At 49.1% G+C, this 18,258-nt stretch overlaps 1 long non-coding RNA gene and 1 pseudogene across 1 annotated transcript in view; both read left to right on the top strand.

The window, feature by feature from the left end:
* The first annotated feature begins 13,974 nt into the window (after nucleotides 1-13,974).
* Nucleotides 13,975-14,515, top strand: LOC147730989 (homeobox protein CDX-1 pseudogene; annotated as a pseudogene).
* Nucleotides 14,516-15,757: 1,242 nt separating this feature from the next.
* Nucleotides 15,758-18,258, top strand: part of LOC147730988 (uncharacterized) — a 43,919-nt gene continuing 41,418 nt past the window's right edge. Inside the window, exon 1 of the long non-coding RNA XR_015308616.1 lies at nucleotides 15,758-15,870. This is a non-coding gene — a long non-coding RNA (uncharacterized LOC147730988). The remainder of the gene's footprint in view (nucleotides 15,871-18,258) is intronic.

Raw genomic sequence — 18,258 nt, 5'->3', positions numbered from 1 at the left:
CTTTTCACTGAATGTATGATTCTTTATTGTTTTGTTTTTGGACAGCCGCTACATATATTCTATCAATACTTGCACAATAAGAAATAATTCTTGAATACCTAAGAAAGGTGTTGTGTCTTTACAATTTCTTCATAGAATGTTCTCCTACAATGTATGAAGAGACTGAATATTGATATAGAAGCACAAAGAAATTGCTTTACTCCCGACAGAACCACTACTCTTGTATCACTTTAGGACCCAGGTTCTGAGGGCTACGTGTAAACCCCATTATAACTACTAGCCACCGAAACTCCAGGCTAGAACATTGTCCAGGTTGGCTGAGGATCTACTAGATACACCGGATATGCTACACATGATAGCCGGCGACTTTAATGACATTATGTCCACCCCCCTGGACCGGTCAGGGTCTCGAGATGACGGCTCCCCAACAACGCCATAGGCCAGGACTATAGGTACCCTAGGTTTGCTAGACGTGTGGAGAAGGCTGCACTCGGACGCGAGAAGCTACTCTTATCACTCAGAAGCGCATATGGTACACTCCCGACTGGACTATATCTTCCTCCCCTGGAATGCACTAAGGGCTGATGACGAAGCCGAATATCTGGCACGGGGTATTTCGGACCACTCACCATTGCTGATCAAGCTGGGAGGGAGGCCCAGACCTCGAGGTGGGGGCTGGTGATTGATGACATGGGAGATAATGCAGGGCCTCATGGCAGACACAAAGGTTTATTTCGTGGAAAATGTGGGCTCAGTGCAGTCAGGGATTACAGTGTGGGAAGCGTACAAGACAGTGCTCAGAGATAGGGCACAAAGTAGGATCTCTTGGGGGAAGCAGAAAGCCAGAGAGGAGTTGCATACCCTGGAAGCCCAAATTTTAGACCTCAAACGGCAATACCTAGAAGGCAGGGATTCACAGGTACTTCGGCGCCTGCTGGGCACTTAACTCCAGTACAGGTATTTGGTAACAAATGAAGCAAAAGCACAGGCACTTGCAACCCTGCACATGCTGTACGATGTTGGGGATACGTCTGGAAAGCTCCTGGCGTGGTTGAGCCATAGGGAAAGGGATGTCCGGTGGATAGAAGGAGTGGTTGACGGACAGGTACAGTTACATAAGGGGGACTCACAGATCGCACAAACGTTTGCCTCATATTTCCGGGAATTCTATACAGCCAAGGAACTGGGCAGCCTGGACGAAATCACGGCCTACTTGACCCCTATCCACACCCCAGTCTTGACAGATGAAGACAATGAGACCCTTGAGGCTGCAGAAATAAGGGAAGCAATAGCTAGGCTCTGGCCAGGGAAGGCACCGGGGCCAAATGGTTTTTAAAAAAGGTACTGATCTCTTGACACCCCACCTTCTGGTGCTGTTTAGAGACGCAACCCAACAGGGTATTCTCCCATCTGACCTGAGAATGGCCACAATCGTGCCTATATACAAACAGGGCAGGCCCCCTGACGCTTGCCAGTCGTACAGACCAATCTCCCTCCTCAATGTGGAGGCGAAGCTTCTAGCTACGGTTCTGGCTCTCAGCCTGCGCCGGGTGATTTGGGATCTGGTACATCAGGATCAGGCGGGATTCCTGCCGGACAGGGTGACTAGGCAAAACCTGCAGCGGACCCATAACTGACTTATGGAGGTGCAGCAAAGGGAGGACCCCCATATGTTCCTCTGGCTTGACGCTGAAAAGGCGTTTGACGCTGTTCACTGGTCCTTTCTGGCAGCGACGCTGGTCAAATTCGGGGTCGGCCCCAATTCTAGGAAGTGGGTAAGACTTTTATACACGGACCCCAGAGCCAGGGTTAAAGTGAACGGAATGCTGTCCGATGACTTTCCTGTTAGGAGGGGAACCCGGCAGGGATGCCCCCTGTCCCGGCTGTTATTCGCCCTTACTGTTGGAATAGTGGCCTGTGAGAGCCGCCAGGCGGAAGAGGTGCGAGGTTTTTGTATAATGGAGGCTGACCTGCAGTAGGAAAAGATTTCGTTTTAAGCGGACAATATTCTCCTTTATGTGAAGCAACTGGCCACCACGGTCCCTGCGTAGTTCAAACTCCTGGATAGATACGGTTCCTTCTAGGGTTACATGATTAACTGGCACAAATAGGTCTTATACAGCCCACGCATGGAGATGGAGTGGCCCCTGCTACCGGGTGCCCTCCAGGTCACCCAGTCAGGGTTTACATATTTGGGGATCTACCTGACTACCGAAAAACATATTTCCTATCAAAAAATTTCCAGAGAGTGGTTAGGAACTTTACAGGGGACGCCCTTCGATGGAAGTCCCTCCCCCTTACCATCTTAGGTCGGGCGGCAATGTTTAAGATGATCACGCTGCCCCATTTTCTGCTTGCCCTACAGAATGAATACTTACCCCTCTCTAGACAGACATTTAGGGCCAGATGTAGGTGGCCATTTACCGACCGTTAATGGCCGAATTCGGCCGTTACCGACCGGTAAATGGTCATTCCTGATGTAGGTGGCCTATTGTACCGATTCACTAAAATTACTGAATCGGTAAAATACTGATTCGGTAACTTCCATATGTAGGTGGGACTTTTCTGAGTCCCAAAGGCCAGTCAGATTCGGTATTTTACCACCCAATCCAATTGGGTGGTAAAATACCGAATACAGGTGTGCATGCACATCTGTGCATGCACACCTGTGCAATGTGACACACAGGTCCGGAATTGGGGTGCCAGAGGGTGTCAAAGTGACACCCCCTGCACCCTTGCAAAAATCGGAATTTACCGAATTGGTAAATACCGATTCGGTATTCCACATTGATTCCTATGGGCTTCAAGGCCCATAGGAATCAATGGGGGATATCGATTCGGTATTTACAGAATCGGTAAATACCGAATCTTACCGATTCGGTATTTACCGATTCTGATTTACCTACATTTCCCCCCCTCTAATTTACCACTTCTTAAATACCGAATCGGTATGATTCGGTATTTAAGAAGTGGTAAATTAGAATTACCTACATCGGGCCCCAAGAGAGATAAATGCAGAGCTACATGCCTTACTGTGGTTAGGGAAACAGCTAAGGATAGCCTTAGCTAAGCTTCAAAGAAATCAATATAATGGAGGGATCTCCCTGCCAGACGTAGAGGCATATTATTGGGCCGAACACCTCGTACCGATAAATGAATGGTTCCACGCATCTGCGGACCACCCGACGTATAGGCTGGAAAGGGCCATTATGGCATGCCGCACTAGCCTATATTATTTGTATGAGGGAGTTGGAAGGCAACGGCTGCTCCCGACCACACAAATAACTATAGAAGTATGGCACAGGGCGACGAAGATGATGGGGTGGACCCTTAAACCGACCAAGCAGACACCGATATGGACCTGCACGATGCTGAGGGAGTTACACAAACTCCCCGGCTTCGGCGGGAGGGATGCTATTGGGATCTCATCGTTGGGGGAACTGATGGCACGAAGAGAGCTTAAAATGTATGGGACCTTGAAGGAGGAGTATGGACTGAGCCCAACGCAGTTCCTCAAATATGCACAGTTGTGCCACGCCTGGAAGTCCGAGGCGGCGCTCACCTCCCCATTGCCAGAATATGCCTTGTTTGTTACAAGAATACGTACCCAATAAACTGGTGTCCCTGATGTATAAAACCCTGAATAATAATACACTGGACAGACTTGGGAGGCTGAGAGCAGTCTGGGAACAGGACTTGGGCGAAATGGACACAATAGACTGGGAGGCGGCCCTGATGCACCATAGAGAAGTCGCGATTCAATCCAGGCTGGCATTTAGACTGTGGTTGTGCAGGTGTTTTTTCAGTGTTTATACGTTTTCACCGGTGAGGGCTATTTATCTTTCAGTAGGGTTTTATCAGTTATTATAAGTTTAAACCTAAAACCCCACAGCCTAAGTAAAGATATTGCACAGGGTCTACTATGACAGAGTCAGGATGCATCGCATGGGTAGAGCTAGTGATCCATGTTGTCTGAGATGCGGGCACCCGAAGGGAACCTTCTTTCATACTCTGTGGGACTGCCCCATCATTCACACTTACTGGACGCACATATTGGGAGAACTGAGTAAGATACTGGAGGTGACACTGGTACTGGACCCTAAATTTGTACTACTTGGGATAACTACTGAAGTGGATCTGAGCAGTCCACATTTGGTCTTTGCGTTGCTGGCCTTAGTGGTGGCGAAAAGGGATCTGGCACGAGAGTGGGGAGCACCATCACTCCCCCAAGTGGAAGACTAGAGGAGGGGGATGGATTTGTATATGGCAGCTGAGAGGGTGACCTACAAAGCCAGGGGTTGTCTCCGAAAGTTCCGCAGAGTATGGGGGAAGTGGAGGAAGTGTCACAGTTTTGATGGGGGCCTGGGCTCGGATTGACACGTTAAGAATCCCACTGACTGGGACGCTGCCTCTTATTGCTAGCCGGGGGGCCGTGGCTCTGGGACCTGTGAAGCCCCCTTGGAGGATGGTGACACGTGGTAATATTGTGTTGGGTGGATGGCGGATTATTATTACTGAATTTCTGCTCGTGACGCTGTTGCCGTGGATGAAGGGTGGGAAGGGGGTGGTGCTCGGAAATGTGGAAAATTGATTGTGACTTACCATCTGTGTTTATGTTGATTCTAAATGCCAATAAACATATTTTTTTTTAAATTTTTAGCAAAATCTGGGATTTTTCCCTTAAAATAAAATCTTGCATGCCGAATGAATAGCTGTTAGTTCTTGATAAGACAATGATACAATGAGGGCTTGGAACAGCAATGGCAATTTGAGAAGTACGTTTATTTTTACTGCTGGAATTATTCCTTACTAAGGTATGAATACAAGCTGCCATCTCTGGAGGTCTCTTTTTATTACCCTAAAAATAATTAGGTAATTAGCCCTCTATAGGCCTTGAATTGTTGAAGTGATGTTTACACACAAATGCTTTATCCTATCCCTTGCCTTAAGAGGGAAGGTACACCAAATCCGTTTCCTAATCTCTGCATCTAAACCCACACTCATAATCTCTGATTTTTCAAGGTTCACCTTGTAGACTGATATTGCATAATACTTGTTATACCTGTAATCCTTGGTGCATTCTTTTGCCAAACCTTTTGTGTTCACCCATCCTGTTTTGTGAATTTAGTTTTTTGTTGGCATCAGGACTCTGGGCACTTTACATCTGCTAACCAGTGCTAAAGTGCTTGTGCTTTCTTCCTAAAACGGATGTATGTCGATACATCGAACACCATTTCATCGCGTGCTTTAACCACGCTTTGATTACATCGCAAACACCAACACATCGTCATCTTTTACCTCGCACGTCCTAGCAACGCCAATGCGTTAATTCCTATTGGTAAGAACCTAACATTACCTCCTCGTCCTGTCTCCCCGTTCCTTTCCTGACAAGTGAGCAGCTAGTCTGCTCTACAGAAACCCCTACCTAGCTGAGCTGTTTGCACTTCCCCCTATGATGATGTCACCATCACGTGACTATAAAGGGGGAAGTGCATCCACTAAACATCCTGCTCTTTTTTTTCGGCGATCTACGACCGCGTTTCCTGGCTGTGCTGTTCGGGGGCTGCCTGTGTATCTGGTGAGTTCTCTGCTGATTTTTCCTTTCTAGGTGCGGCAGCGTGCTCCACGCTGTCTCCTTTTTGGGGGCTCTGACTTGCACGCGGCTCGCGTTAGCAGCCGTCTCTGTTTGGGCTTCATTCTACACGCGGCTCGCGTTAGCGGCCGTTTTTGCTCTTCCCACTCGCCGCCACTCACCGGGCTCTGGTTGGCCTGCTCCAGCGGCCGTTCCTGGGTGGTCTCCGGTCCTTTTTTGCCCTGCATTAGCGGGCAGGGGTTTTTGGTGGTGTTTGTGTTGTGCCTCTCAGATGATTTGTGCAATTAGGGGGCGTGTTGGCTGCTGGCTGGGCCTTTTGTACCGGCCAGTTGATTTTCCTGCCACAGGTGTTCGGGTCCTTGACCTGTATATATGGGGTCCTTCTTGGTAGTTTTTTTGTCCTTGTTTTTGCCTGTTGGTGTGGTTTTTGGTCTCCTGTTTCTATGATGGATGCTGAGGCTTCATCTTCTGCGGCCCCTCTGGATGCCCTGCGCCTCCTTGTCAGTGAGGCTGTGGCTGTTGCTTTCCTGGCTAGGGATTCGGCTGGGCCTCCTCCGAAGAGGCCTCGTGTTTCTGTGGATCTACAGGCTGACCCTGAGGATGACTCGGGTCCTGAGGATGATGAGGGTGTGCGTTGTCGTTTTGTTCAGGGTGCTGAGTTCACTGAACTGTTCGCACATGTTAGGTCCAATTTGGGGTTCTCTCCTCCTGCCGCTGATGTTTTGGAGGATGACTTCCTCACGCAATATGTCCAGCCTGCTCTGGACTTTTTGCCTTTGCACGGTGCTATACGCAAGGTGTTGTCTCACGAATGGCAGGAAGTGGACAAGTCTGCTTTTCCTCGTTTCCTGTCTCGGCGTTACTCTCTGGAGGGTTTTGCTGCTGTGTTCCCTCAGGCTGTGAAGGTTGATAATCTGATGGCTGACCTCTCTTCTCAGGGTTTGGTAGTTTCTGAGGACGCCCTTCCTGCGGACGCTGTGGATAAGCGTGTTGAAAGAGCTGTGAACCACTCAGACACTAGCTTAGGAAACCTCGCCAGTTGTCTCGAAGGGATCTCACAATGGATGTCGGACTCTAGACTTAAGCTCAACGGCGATAAATCCGAGATCCTCCTTCTGGGCAATAAAAACAAATTACCCGCAAACCTTTCTTGGCCACCCTGCATGGGCACCTACCCTACTCCCAAAACCGAAGTTAAAAGTCTAGGCATATGGCTTGACCAGGACCTAAACTTCAAAACCCAGGCCAGGAAAACATCAGGGGCCTGCTTTGGCCTAATCCGTATGGCCCGCAAGATCCTCCACCCGATCCCTTTCCATTCCAGGAAGTTACTGATGCAGGGACTGGTCAACTCAAGACTAGATTACGGTAACATCCTGTACCTGGGAGCCCCTGCATCAGTCATTCAAAAACTTCAGGTAGCCCAAAACGCCGCAGCTAGAGTCCTCACGGGCACCAAGGCACGGAGCTCGGCGAAACCGGCCCTCAAAAGCTTACACTGGCTCCCAGTGAAGGAGCGCATCACATTCAAGACGCTCTGTATAGCGCACAAAATCCTGCATGATAAGGGCCCCCCAATACTCAGATCCCTGATGAAACCACACAAATCTAACAAACACCTAAGATCTGATTCTCTTGCCCTGGCCTCCATCCCTAGAATAAAAAAGGCAAGATCTGGCGGCCGTAGGTTCACCTACAACGCGCCAAAACACTGGAACTCCCTCCCACTAGCCATGAGGAGTGATCAGAATCTACTATCCTTCCGAAAAAAATTAAAAACCTGGCTCTTTCCCTAAATACCTTCCTGCACTGACCCCTTTTGGGATAAACTAGGTCCTCTTAGCGCTGGGATGCCCAAGGGTAGCTATGCGCTCTATAAATCCACTTCCAAATTCCAAATTCCAGCTTTCTTATGCTGCTTCCAATTTTTCCATCCGTGCGACTGCCTATTCAAACTATATGGTTCAGTCGCTCCTTAAGGATTTCCAGTCCCTGTCGGTTCTGCTGCAGGACGGCGATGTTGCCACGCCTCTTTTGTCTTTGATGGAGCAACAAGTTCGATACCTGTCGGATATTTCCTTTGACAATTTGGGGGCGGCGGCGGCTGCTTCTGGTGCTTCCATCGCTGCCCGTCATCATATTTGGATGCTTTCCTGGAAGGCGGACTCTTCACAGAAGTCGGTCTTCCTTAAGTTGCCCTTTGCTGGTTCCAAGGTGTTCGGTCCTCAGCTGGAGGGTATTGTCAAGCAGTCTGCTGAGAACCGCAAGCTGGTGGCTCCGGTCCGCCCTCCTTCTCTGGGTTGTGGATTTGGTTACCGTCGCGCTTTTGGGCCTCCTGCTCGTGGCGCTTCTCAGCCCTTTCGTGGCAGGGGTCGTGGCCGGGGGGCCCCTGGAAGTGCCAAGCCCCGCGCCGCTGCCAGTGTTGCCACCCCCGCTTCATCCTCTTCTCAATGACTGTCTGCCCTTGCCAGTTGGTGGTCGCCTCCAGTCCTTCCGCGCCCAGTGGTTATCGGTACCAGATGCCTGGGCAGTTCAGACTGTTTCGGAAGGTTGAAGGATAGAGTTTTTCTCTCCTCCTCCTCCGGGTTTTGTGCAAACTCCCCTGCTTCTTCCTCTGCGCAGGGATGCTTTGTTAACAGGTGTGCGGCTCCTGTTGGAGAAGAGGGCTGTTGTGGAGGTCCCCCCTCTGGAGAGGGGCAGGGGTTGCTATTCTATGCTCTTTCTTGTCTCGAAGAAAGGACACTTCGGATCTTCGTCCTGTTCTGGATCTGAAGCGGGTCAATTGCTTCGTTGTCCACCGTCCGTTCAAGATGTGTGACTCTCCAGTCCATCTTGCCTCTGGTCCTGCCGGGGGGCTTCCTGGCGTCCCTGGATCTCATGGATGCATATCTGCACGTTCCTGTACATCCGGAAGACCAGCGTTTTCTCCGGTTTGCTGTGGGAGGCCTTCACTATCAGTTCCGGGTGCTCCCTTTCTGCCTTTCCTCGGCGCCCAGGGTGCTCACCAAGCTCTTGGCCCCTCTGGTGGTTATTCTTCATTCCAGGGGTCTTCTGGTTTTTCCATATCTGGATGACTGGTTGATTGTCTCTCCTTCTTTTTCACAGGCTCTGTCGGATGTGGACCAGGTGTGTCTTCTGCTCGGTTCCTTTGGGTTCCTTATCAACCACAGGAAGTCCTCCCTGGTGCCCTCCCAGTCACTGAAGTTCCTGGGGGCTCTCTTCCGCATGGACTTGGACATGGTTTTTCTCTTGCAGGAGCGCCAGTTGACTTTGTTTCGTTACCTTTCCTGGCTTCTGTCCCAATCCTGCGTGTCTGCTCATCTCTGGTTGCGGAGTCAGGGGGAGATGGCTTCCACTCTGCATCTCCTTCCTTGGTCCAGACTCCATCTGTACCCCCTTTTGCATCATGTCCTGTTGCACTGGGATCCTGCCTCCTTGGACTATGAGACTCTGATCCCTGTCACTCCGGGGATTCGGGCGGATCTCCAGTGGTGGTTGTCCCCTCTCTCTCTTTCCCGGGGGTTAGATCTCCTTCCTCCTCAGTCTGTAGTCGTGTTTTCCATGGATGCCAGTGCTGTTCTGTTCAGATGCCAGTGGGGTGCTGTTCTGGGTTCCTCCAAGGCTCAGGGTCGGTGGTCCAGTTTCGAGTCCCTCCAGTCATCGAACTGGAAGGAATTGAGTGCGGTTTTGTTGGCTCTTCTTTGGTTCGCTCCTCTCCTTCGGGGTCGGGCGGTTTCTGTGCAGACGGACAATCAGGTGGTTCGTTCTTATGTGAATCACCAGGGGGGCATGTGTCGTGCTCTGTTTCTCCTGTCCCAGGAGATCGGCCTTTGGGCCGAGTCGAATCTCTTGTCTCTGATGGCGGTCTATCTTCCGGGGAACTAGAATGGGCCTGCGGATTCTTTGAGCAGGGTGTTCCCCTCCTCGGTGTCCCTTTGTCTGTCCCCGGATCTGTTCGACCTGATTGTCCTCCGGTTCCGCCTTCCTTGGCTGGATCTGTTTGCCTCGGAGGAATCCGCCCTTCTTCCTCGGTTTTGCAGCATAGTTCCCTCTCCGTTGGCGTGGGCTACCGATGCTTTCTCGATTTCGTGGTTGAGGGGTCTGCTGTTTGCCTTCCCTCCGTTTTCCTTAATTCCGAGGGTCCTCCGGGAGGTTCGTTGGGAACGGGCGGAGGTTCTCCTTGTGGTTCCGGAATTGTCTCGGCAGTCTTGGTTCCCCCTTCTGCTGACCTTTTCTGTTTGCCCTCATTGGAGGTTTCCCCTGTCTCCCTCCCCGCTGCGGGCTCCTCTTCTGGGGGTTGCCTTCCTGCGTCGCCTCCGGCTGGGGGTTTGGCACTTGAGAGGTTGAGTTTACTAGGTCTGGGTTGCTCGGTTGAGGTTGCCCGTTGTCTCCAGCTTTCTCGGCGTCCTTCCACTTTAAAGTCGTATGACCGTCACTGGAAGAATTTCTCCTCCTGGTGTCTTGTGAGGGGTCTCTCTTCTGCCTCCTGTGAGGCCGTGAAGGTTTTGGACTTCTTGCAGGATGGTTTCGTCTTGGGGCTTGCGGTTTCTTCCCTACGGGCCCAGTGGGCTGCCATTCTCGCTTTCCAGGGTTGTTCTGTTTCCTCTGTCTCCCCGTTGGTGGCTCGCCTTCTGCTGAGTTTCTTGCTTCAGCGTCCTGTCTCTCGTTCTCCTGTTCCTCCTTGGGATCTTCCCTTGGTTCTCCGGGCTTTGACGGGTCCTCCTTTCGAGCCTTTGGACTCCGTGGCCCTGAAATTCCTTTCTGCTAAGGTTATTTTCCTGGTGGCCATTACTTCCGGGCGGAGAGTTGGTGAGATTGGGGCGCTGATGGCTTCCCCCCCTGTAATGGCTGGATTTTCTGTTTAGATGGGATCAGCCCCCAGGGGCCCCTATGACCCAGCCAAAACGTACTCACCTTCCGTCCTCAGGACCACCTATCCAGGCACCTGGTACCTACCTGAGGATAGGGAACTCGCAATATACAAGCTCATATTATCAAAAACACCACTAAATCTATAAGGATACTAAGAATACTCACTGATTACTAGGGATATCCATACCCTACACTACACTTATTCACATCAGTTGGCCTCGCGGTCACCCCGACCCAGACCGTTCTACCCTAGGGCAGATCTGACACACAATCTGGTGCGTCTACACACGGGCCTGCAGAACCCAATGCTCCCTTTTACACGTCAGTGTCCCTCCTGACGCTCTCACTTAGTCTTATACCACAATCCGGTGGCTTTACACGGCAGTATCCCTCCTGCCGTTCTCATTAACGCCGCATGTCAAACGACGACCACATTCCTATGAACACCTATACATATATATATATATTGGGATATTATCTCAGCTGTCTACTCAGGATGAAACTACAATGATGACTTTGGATATGGTTTCAGATTATTGTGTATTACCTGCTCTTGGCATCAAAGGTCCACTCACTCCCTATTTATGTGATCACCACTCACCTGATTGGGATTACTCATCCATTCATGCGCCTAGCAATTACCTAGAAGTGCCATTTACCTTTAGTGAACAAGAATAGGGACTACACGCCAGTTAGTTATAAACTGGGGACATTTATTACAGTAATATAAACATTTATGCAAATCTAACAAAGGCTATAGGTAGAACACACCGCTTGAAAGAGAAGGATTACACATAACAGGAACACTCCGCTGAAAGGGAAAAGATTAAGTGTAGCTAATGTGATGAAAACAATATCACCTGATTAGTGTGAAGTCTTGTTCTAGCTGTCATCTGGGTTCCTCTCTCGTCTGTGCCTTGGCTCATCTCATGCTCTCTCTCCTCTCCTGCACTCTTGGGTACACCTCTGCGCTGATCGCTCTGTCTCTGGACTCCTCTCCCCCGCTCTGACTGTCTCTCCACTTTGCGTCTTCACTCTTTAATGGTTCCTGCCGCTCTGATCACCGTTCATTCTACTATCTTAGTCGTTCTATCTCTGCGCCAATGTCCAATTCCATCTGCTCCCATAGGTTAATCCACGAGCTCTCCTCTATCTCTTCTAAAAGGCATTACTTCAGACTCCAGCTATTCACACTTCCTCCTGATAAACAACTGCTTCTGACTGCTTCCTTCAGTTCCAGCTCACTATTCAACTCAGCTCTTCTCCAGATTGAACCCTCTCTCTCTCTCTCTGCCAACTCCACTCCACTGCTCTCCTCTCTGCTGGACTCTCTCCTCGACTGACTCCTCGACTCCCCTCTGCTTGACTGACTGACTCCGCCTCTGCACTTCACAAATATAGAATGCTGTTTCCTCATGGAAAGTTCCATCCATCAGCCCTCCGCTTACCAGGTCTCTGCATCACCTCGCATCAAGGACACACACCAGCCGGCCGGCCTTTTGTTGTGTCTTCTACACAGAGAATAATACAGCCTACCGATAAGGGCTGGCCCAGACCGGTTCTCTCCAAGTGGAAAACAGCCTTAACTATAAACTTCGCCTTTGCCCTGAAAAGCCTCCCTGCTTCCATCAAGATGGAGTCTCTCTAGCTTTAGGCCTGAAAGGGGTGAAATGCTCCTTAGCTCTGTCAGAATACCTACATAAACCATACCAATATGTCTAATATGTCAAAGCCAATAGGCAATAGACAGGTTAAAGTCAAGAATAAAGGCATATTAAGCAGCTATCCTCTTCTAGGTCTGGAAAAAGGGCTTAAAAGGGCCAACACAGGCTAAGAATACCTATACTAGATGCGAGCAAGAATAATGATCTATTATCACTGCTAAATAAAGCCAAAAACCCTGCCATTACACCCCCTCTACGCTTTTGCGATGATAAGGTCATTCTCCGTCCGAGTCAGTTCTTTCTTCCTACGGTGGTGTCTTCCTTTCACTGTCAGGAGGATATTGTTCTCCTGGTGTTTTTTCCGGCTCCTGCCTCTCCCGAGGAGGTGCTCCTCCATTCGTTGGATATGCTGAAGGCTCTCCGCATCTACTTGGAGCGTACGGCTGGTTTCCGTAGAGTTGATTCCCTTTTTGTCACCTATGGCCTCTCGGGGCTGGGGCTTCGCCCTTCTTTGTCCACCTTGTCTCGTTGGGTCATGGGCGCTGTGGTTTCTGCTTACGATTCTGCCCACTGTCCTCTGCCTTCTTCCGTTCAGGGTAGGTCGACTAGGAGCGTGTCGTCCTCCTGGGCCATGTTTAAGGGGGCCTCGTTGAAAGACATTTGCAATGCTGCCACCTGGGCTTCTCCCCATACTTTTGTTGCACATTACCGTCTTCAGTTGGGGGTGGCGGCCTCTGCTGCTTTTGGGGCTTGTGTCCTGTCTTCTGTACATGATTTGTAGTCTGTGCTGTTTTCTATTGATTAAAATGAACCTGTTTTTTCTCATACTTTCTGGTCTGTTTTTTTCTCACAATCACCGTGTGCTTGGGTATGGGCTCACTTGTCAGGAATGGGACGGGGAGACAGGACGAGGAGGTAATGCCCGGTTACTCACTGGTAATACTCATTACTCCGAGTCCTGGTCTCCCCGTCCCATTCCTGAGCCCTTCCCTCCCTCCCTGGTTTGGGTTTTCTTTGGGTGATTGTCTGTTTTTCGTTCTGGGTTTCTTTGGTATTCTCAGGATGTTTAGAGGATGTACTTCCCCCTTTATAGTCACGTGACGGTGACATCATCATAGGGGGAAGTGCAAACAGCTCAGCTAGGTAGAGTTTCAGTAGAGCAGACTAGCTGCTCACTTGTCAGGAATGGGACGGGGAGACCAGTACTCGGAGTAATGAGTATTACCGGTGAGTAACCAGGCATCGCAGACGATTACATCGCACGTCATGACAACGCATTCTTTCTGTCCTACCACAGTTTTAGCATGTTTGTTGGCCCAATGCGTGATCCCGCCTCTAACCCTTGGCCCCCACTGCCTCCCCCCCTCTGCCGCCGTCCCCATGATGCTAATTCTTCACTTAGGTTTGGCCAAATTATACAGAAAGAAAAGCCAACCCATGTGGCGTAATGCAGCACAATTTATGATGGAATTACTTCATTATGTTGCGACTTTTACGCTTTTAAAGAATGTCTGGGCATCGGTTGCACCTTATTAACAGCAGTTAAACACCCAACACAAGTATTGTAATAAGCAACCGAAAGATGATCGGTAAACCGGAGTTCTCTTTTGAATGTCCAGCTGTACCGTGCTAAATTACCGCCGGCACCAGAGAGGAAACTGCAGTATGAGCCACGGGCTAACCATTAACTCTCTTTATGGTGTTCACCAGTTCGAGTGCGCCATATAAAACAAGCTTCTGACAACATACAACAGCGGCAGGACTCGCAGGGCGCACAGAGCGCTTCAGCAGGGCACCTGGAGGCAGCCTCGGGGCGCAGCATGCCCACAGCACCCCTCCTGGAAAATGTATGTGGGGTATCTTCTGGATAAGGGGTCTGCCATGTACCCTCACCCTGGCACCAGGCACCCTGGCCTGAGCCTGAGCCCGCAAGGGTATGTGCCGGCACCCCCACAATACCTCGACTTCACCAGCTGCCACCACCACCTGACGGGCATCGGCAGTTAGCAACACCACGGGCAGGGGCCCGCGTCTTGGGGCGACCCCTATGCGCCCACGAGGGATGAATGGAATGGATACGGACCCCCTGGGCTAGCCCAGGCAGCACCCGCCAACCCGGCACAGATGGGCTTCAGCTCAGCGGACTTTAACCCTGTGCAGCCCCTGGGGCTAGGGGATGCTGCAGCCGGCCCTGGGCAGCGCCGGGCCCCAGCTCTTCCCTAACTCCCAGAGGCGGAACCCCTATGAGTGGATGAGACGGGGAGGGGTCCCCGGCAGCACCAGCACCCCCAGTGGTGATTGGGGAGGGGGTTCATTTCCTCAGGGGAGCATCACCACCGCGGAGGGCGGGGGTAAGGCCTCTTCCAGTACCTTATGGGGTGTTTAGGATGGGGAATTCCAAGAAGTTTTTATTGGGCAGGGAAGGTTATAAAAAAGTTCTTCTTGTGGTACAGACTTCTCATAATGTCGATTGTTACGGCGCACACTTTTTATAGAGCTGTGGGCCGGCCGCCGAGCTTTATGTACAAAACCTTTTGCGCAGCGAGGGACCGTGCTTCCAGGAAACATGGGGCCTTATTTATGAAGGCCTTGCGCCGCCGGTGCGTCACTTTTAACATGGGAAAAAGTGACGCACCGATGGCGCAAGGCTTTCATAAATGAGGCCCATGAATTTTAGACCGCCTGCTCTCTGTGCACGTTTCACCTGTTAATCGTCAGGTTCCTTCTGAAAATATCGTGATATTTGTTACAAAGACTAGGTGTAGCATGGTCACATTTGCAGAGCCTATAATGTCGAATTACAGCTCCCATCAATTACAGCACACCACCGATCCTGAGTATTTATTTGAGTTAGACATTGTAGTAAACACTATCTTCACTGTTCCTCTCTGGCTAGACAATACTACAATACCTATGACATCATAGAATGCCAGAGTATCTCTCTAGCTGGTTGTACCTCTCTATTGCCTGGTTGTGGCAGTTGGTCACCTGAGGCTGAGCTACCAACAGCGAGCTCCTGGTGGGGTTTCCTATCTATCTACATTATAAAGTAATCTATCTGTCTAACCTGGAAGGAACCTGAATAAAGGATCTTAACCTATCAAGTGGACTCCTGATCTTCCTTTACTACAGTTTGGCGACGTTTCTTAAGAAGGATGAACCTCTGCGTGCACTAAGGAGAAAGGACAACTAAGGAACTCAAGGATAAGGAACTAAAGACTTTGTAGACTCTCAAACTCAAATTGAAACCCAAAGGTAATGCCCCAGCCAACCCCACCAGTGTCTATTCCACCTGGACAGCCTGCACTCTGGGCTAGTGTCTCTACAGTCTGCAACCGCCTGTGTTATTAATTTGCCTGCTTTCACGCTGCTCCTGCCTGGTAAAGTTTCTCCAGCAACACTCTTCCCTGAGGCCTGCGGTGTGTGTGTTTTTTTTTTATTTCAATTGGCCTTCATCCAGTTTGGGAGGCGTCAGAAGTTGGCAGAAACTGGCAAATTATACTTTGGCAAGTTACATCTAAAGACGAAGGAAGTACGTTTTCAACTTGCAACTTGGCACTTTCTTCACAGCTGCACTATGCAAGTGCGTATATGAGGCAGTTTATTAGCAAATTCAGTGACATCTGCAGAGAACTTTTATAATCTTTCACAGAGGAACTGTCTGGGCGAGTGCTTTGAGAGGAACCACTTACAAGACAAGAAGAGACTTTTCCCAGTTGGTGTATTGCAGCGTCATGTGAGGTAACTGGATTGTTGTGGCCTTGTTGTACGTTTGCGCAGTTTGCCTTAGTCACAGAGAGCCTCGTTTCTGTACAGCTGTTTGGCAGTTTAGTTTATCAATCACGCGCGAGCTGCCCTCTTCAAAAGTGTTCTCAGCGCGTGTTCTCAGCGCACGCTCCTACCTCTACTCCCTGTGCTGTTTCCATGGTGCCACGGTGACGTCCCTCCGTGGCACTTTGTTTTTTTTGGGTAGTCAATGCCCATGCTGTCCTGCAGTGTAACCATGCTGTCCTGCAGAGTACCCTTCTCAGGTTCAAAGTCTCCTGTTATTGATAAAGATTGTGTTTACACTATGTTTTATCTGAGTCTACCTTCTTGTAGCTACTGGCCAGGGCTTCATTTAGGTAAGATTCGAGTTACATTCTTGTCATACATTAAGTGTTGACATTTCTTCATCAAGGGTTGTGTTGAGGGTAGTCTTGGTTTGTTTCAAAACCTCACTCTTTTGTTAAGGAGAGGGGATGTGGTATATTATGTCATAGTCTGATGTCATAATATTGAATCTTTGTGTTTTTCTCAAATAATAATACCTCATGTTAAAGTCATCTTTTATTGTACACTACTACTTTTGGTTGTTCTAAAATGTGTACTTCCTTGCTGTTTGAGACTTATGAGGTATTGTTACTGAGTTTTCCTTTGTTCTGTTATTTCTCTATAAAGAGAGAGGATATGTAGTAAACACTATCTTCACTGTTCCTCTCTGGCTAGACAATACTACAATACCTATGACATCATAGAATGCCAGAGTATCTCTCTAGCTGGTTGTACCTCTCTATTGCCTGGTTGTGGCAGTTGGTCACCTGAGGCTGAGCTACCAACAGCGAGCTCCTGGTGGGGTTTCCTATCTATCTACATTATAAAGTAATCTATCTGTCTAACCTGGAAGGAACCTGAATAAAGGATCTTAACCTATCAAGTGGACTCCTGATCTTCCTTTACTACAGACATGTTTTAAGATTATTGCATGAAACATAGGTCTCGAAATATTCACTTTGAGAGCACCATCATTTAAATGTATTCGTATTTGAATCTCACATTGTCCGAGGTTGGTGTTTGGGAGGGTTGTTTTTTATAAATGCATTTTTGAGAAAAAGTCGTTTACAAATACTGTCAGGACAGACAGCTCTCGCGGCTAGGCCATATTTATATTTCAGTACGTTGACCTTCATGAAGTTGCATTCATAGACCGGCGCATTGCAACATCAGATATGGCCCAACCTTTGAAAATATTGTTGATGAAGATAGACTAGGGGGCTTATTTAGAAGCCCCTTGCACCGCAGGTGCACCGCTTTTTACCATATTAAAAGTGATGCACGTGCGAAGCCAGGGGCTAAATAAGCCCAAAGATTTCTGAATTTTACAACATAGAGTTAAGAGAGCCCTTCTTTTCAATAGACAGAAATTCAGGTGCGTCAGGAGTACAGAGTTCAGAGAGATGACACGAGCCAATACGAGTTACCCACCAAATAACGTCATCTGCCATATCATGTCATTGCATTGCGTTGTCATCGCTAGCGATGTATATGTCACTGCGCTGTTGTAGCATGCGTTATGAATGCATGCGTTGTGAAGCCACCTGCGATGTGAAAGTCGCATTGCGATGACACCGCGTGGAAACACAGTCACTGTAAAGGGTGTTTCCCCCTAAAACATGGTACAATTGGCTTACACTTGATGGGCCAATTTAATTTACTTACAAGTCCCTAGAACATGGCCTTATCTGTATCTAGGGTCTGTAATTTAAATGCTACTAGCGGGTCTGCAGCACTCATTGAGCCACTTATGTATTACTTCAGAGCAAGTCACAGGCCTGCCACCTTAGCCTGCAGTGCTGTTGTATAACTGCCGAGTTCACATGGCAAAATACATCTTTTACCAAGCCTAAACCTTCCTTTTTATATCCATAAATCAAATCTAAGTTATAACTTGTCATGAAAGTTAGCCTCATTTGAATTTGCCAGGCAGGAACTAGCAACCGAAAGGTGGATACTGCAATGATCCCAGGTCTGATGCAGCCTTATAAAACCTTGAAGGCTTTGGATGTACAGACAGCAGCATCGGGGTCTCAAGCTGTAAAGAAGAATCGTGTATATGAGCAAATTGTGTCTTGATTTGCAAAGGTTGAATAAAGGCGGAGCTTGATACAAATAATGCAGTAGTGAGATGGGTGGAAGACGGTGGAAAAATATATCACGTACAAATTGATGGGGTATTTAAAGACAATCTTTGGAACGTTGTTTTAATATATTTCGATAATATCATAGAAATGCGATCTATTAATTGACTGACTTGTGTAAGAAATAGTGATGAGCGTGGTTTACTTAGATTTCAACTAATCAGTTGCCAAT

This window comes from Lissotriton vulgaris, chromosome 2_1 (genome assembly GCF_964263255.1).
Source record: "Lissotriton vulgaris chromosome 2_1, aLisVul1.2, whole genome shotgun sequence".
Classification (NCBI taxonomy): domain Eukaryota; kingdom Metazoa; phylum Chordata; class Amphibia; order Caudata; family Salamandridae; genus Lissotriton; species Lissotriton vulgaris.
Note: the sequence above shows the minus strand (reverse complement) of the source record. Positions and strands in the feature narration are given on the sequence as shown.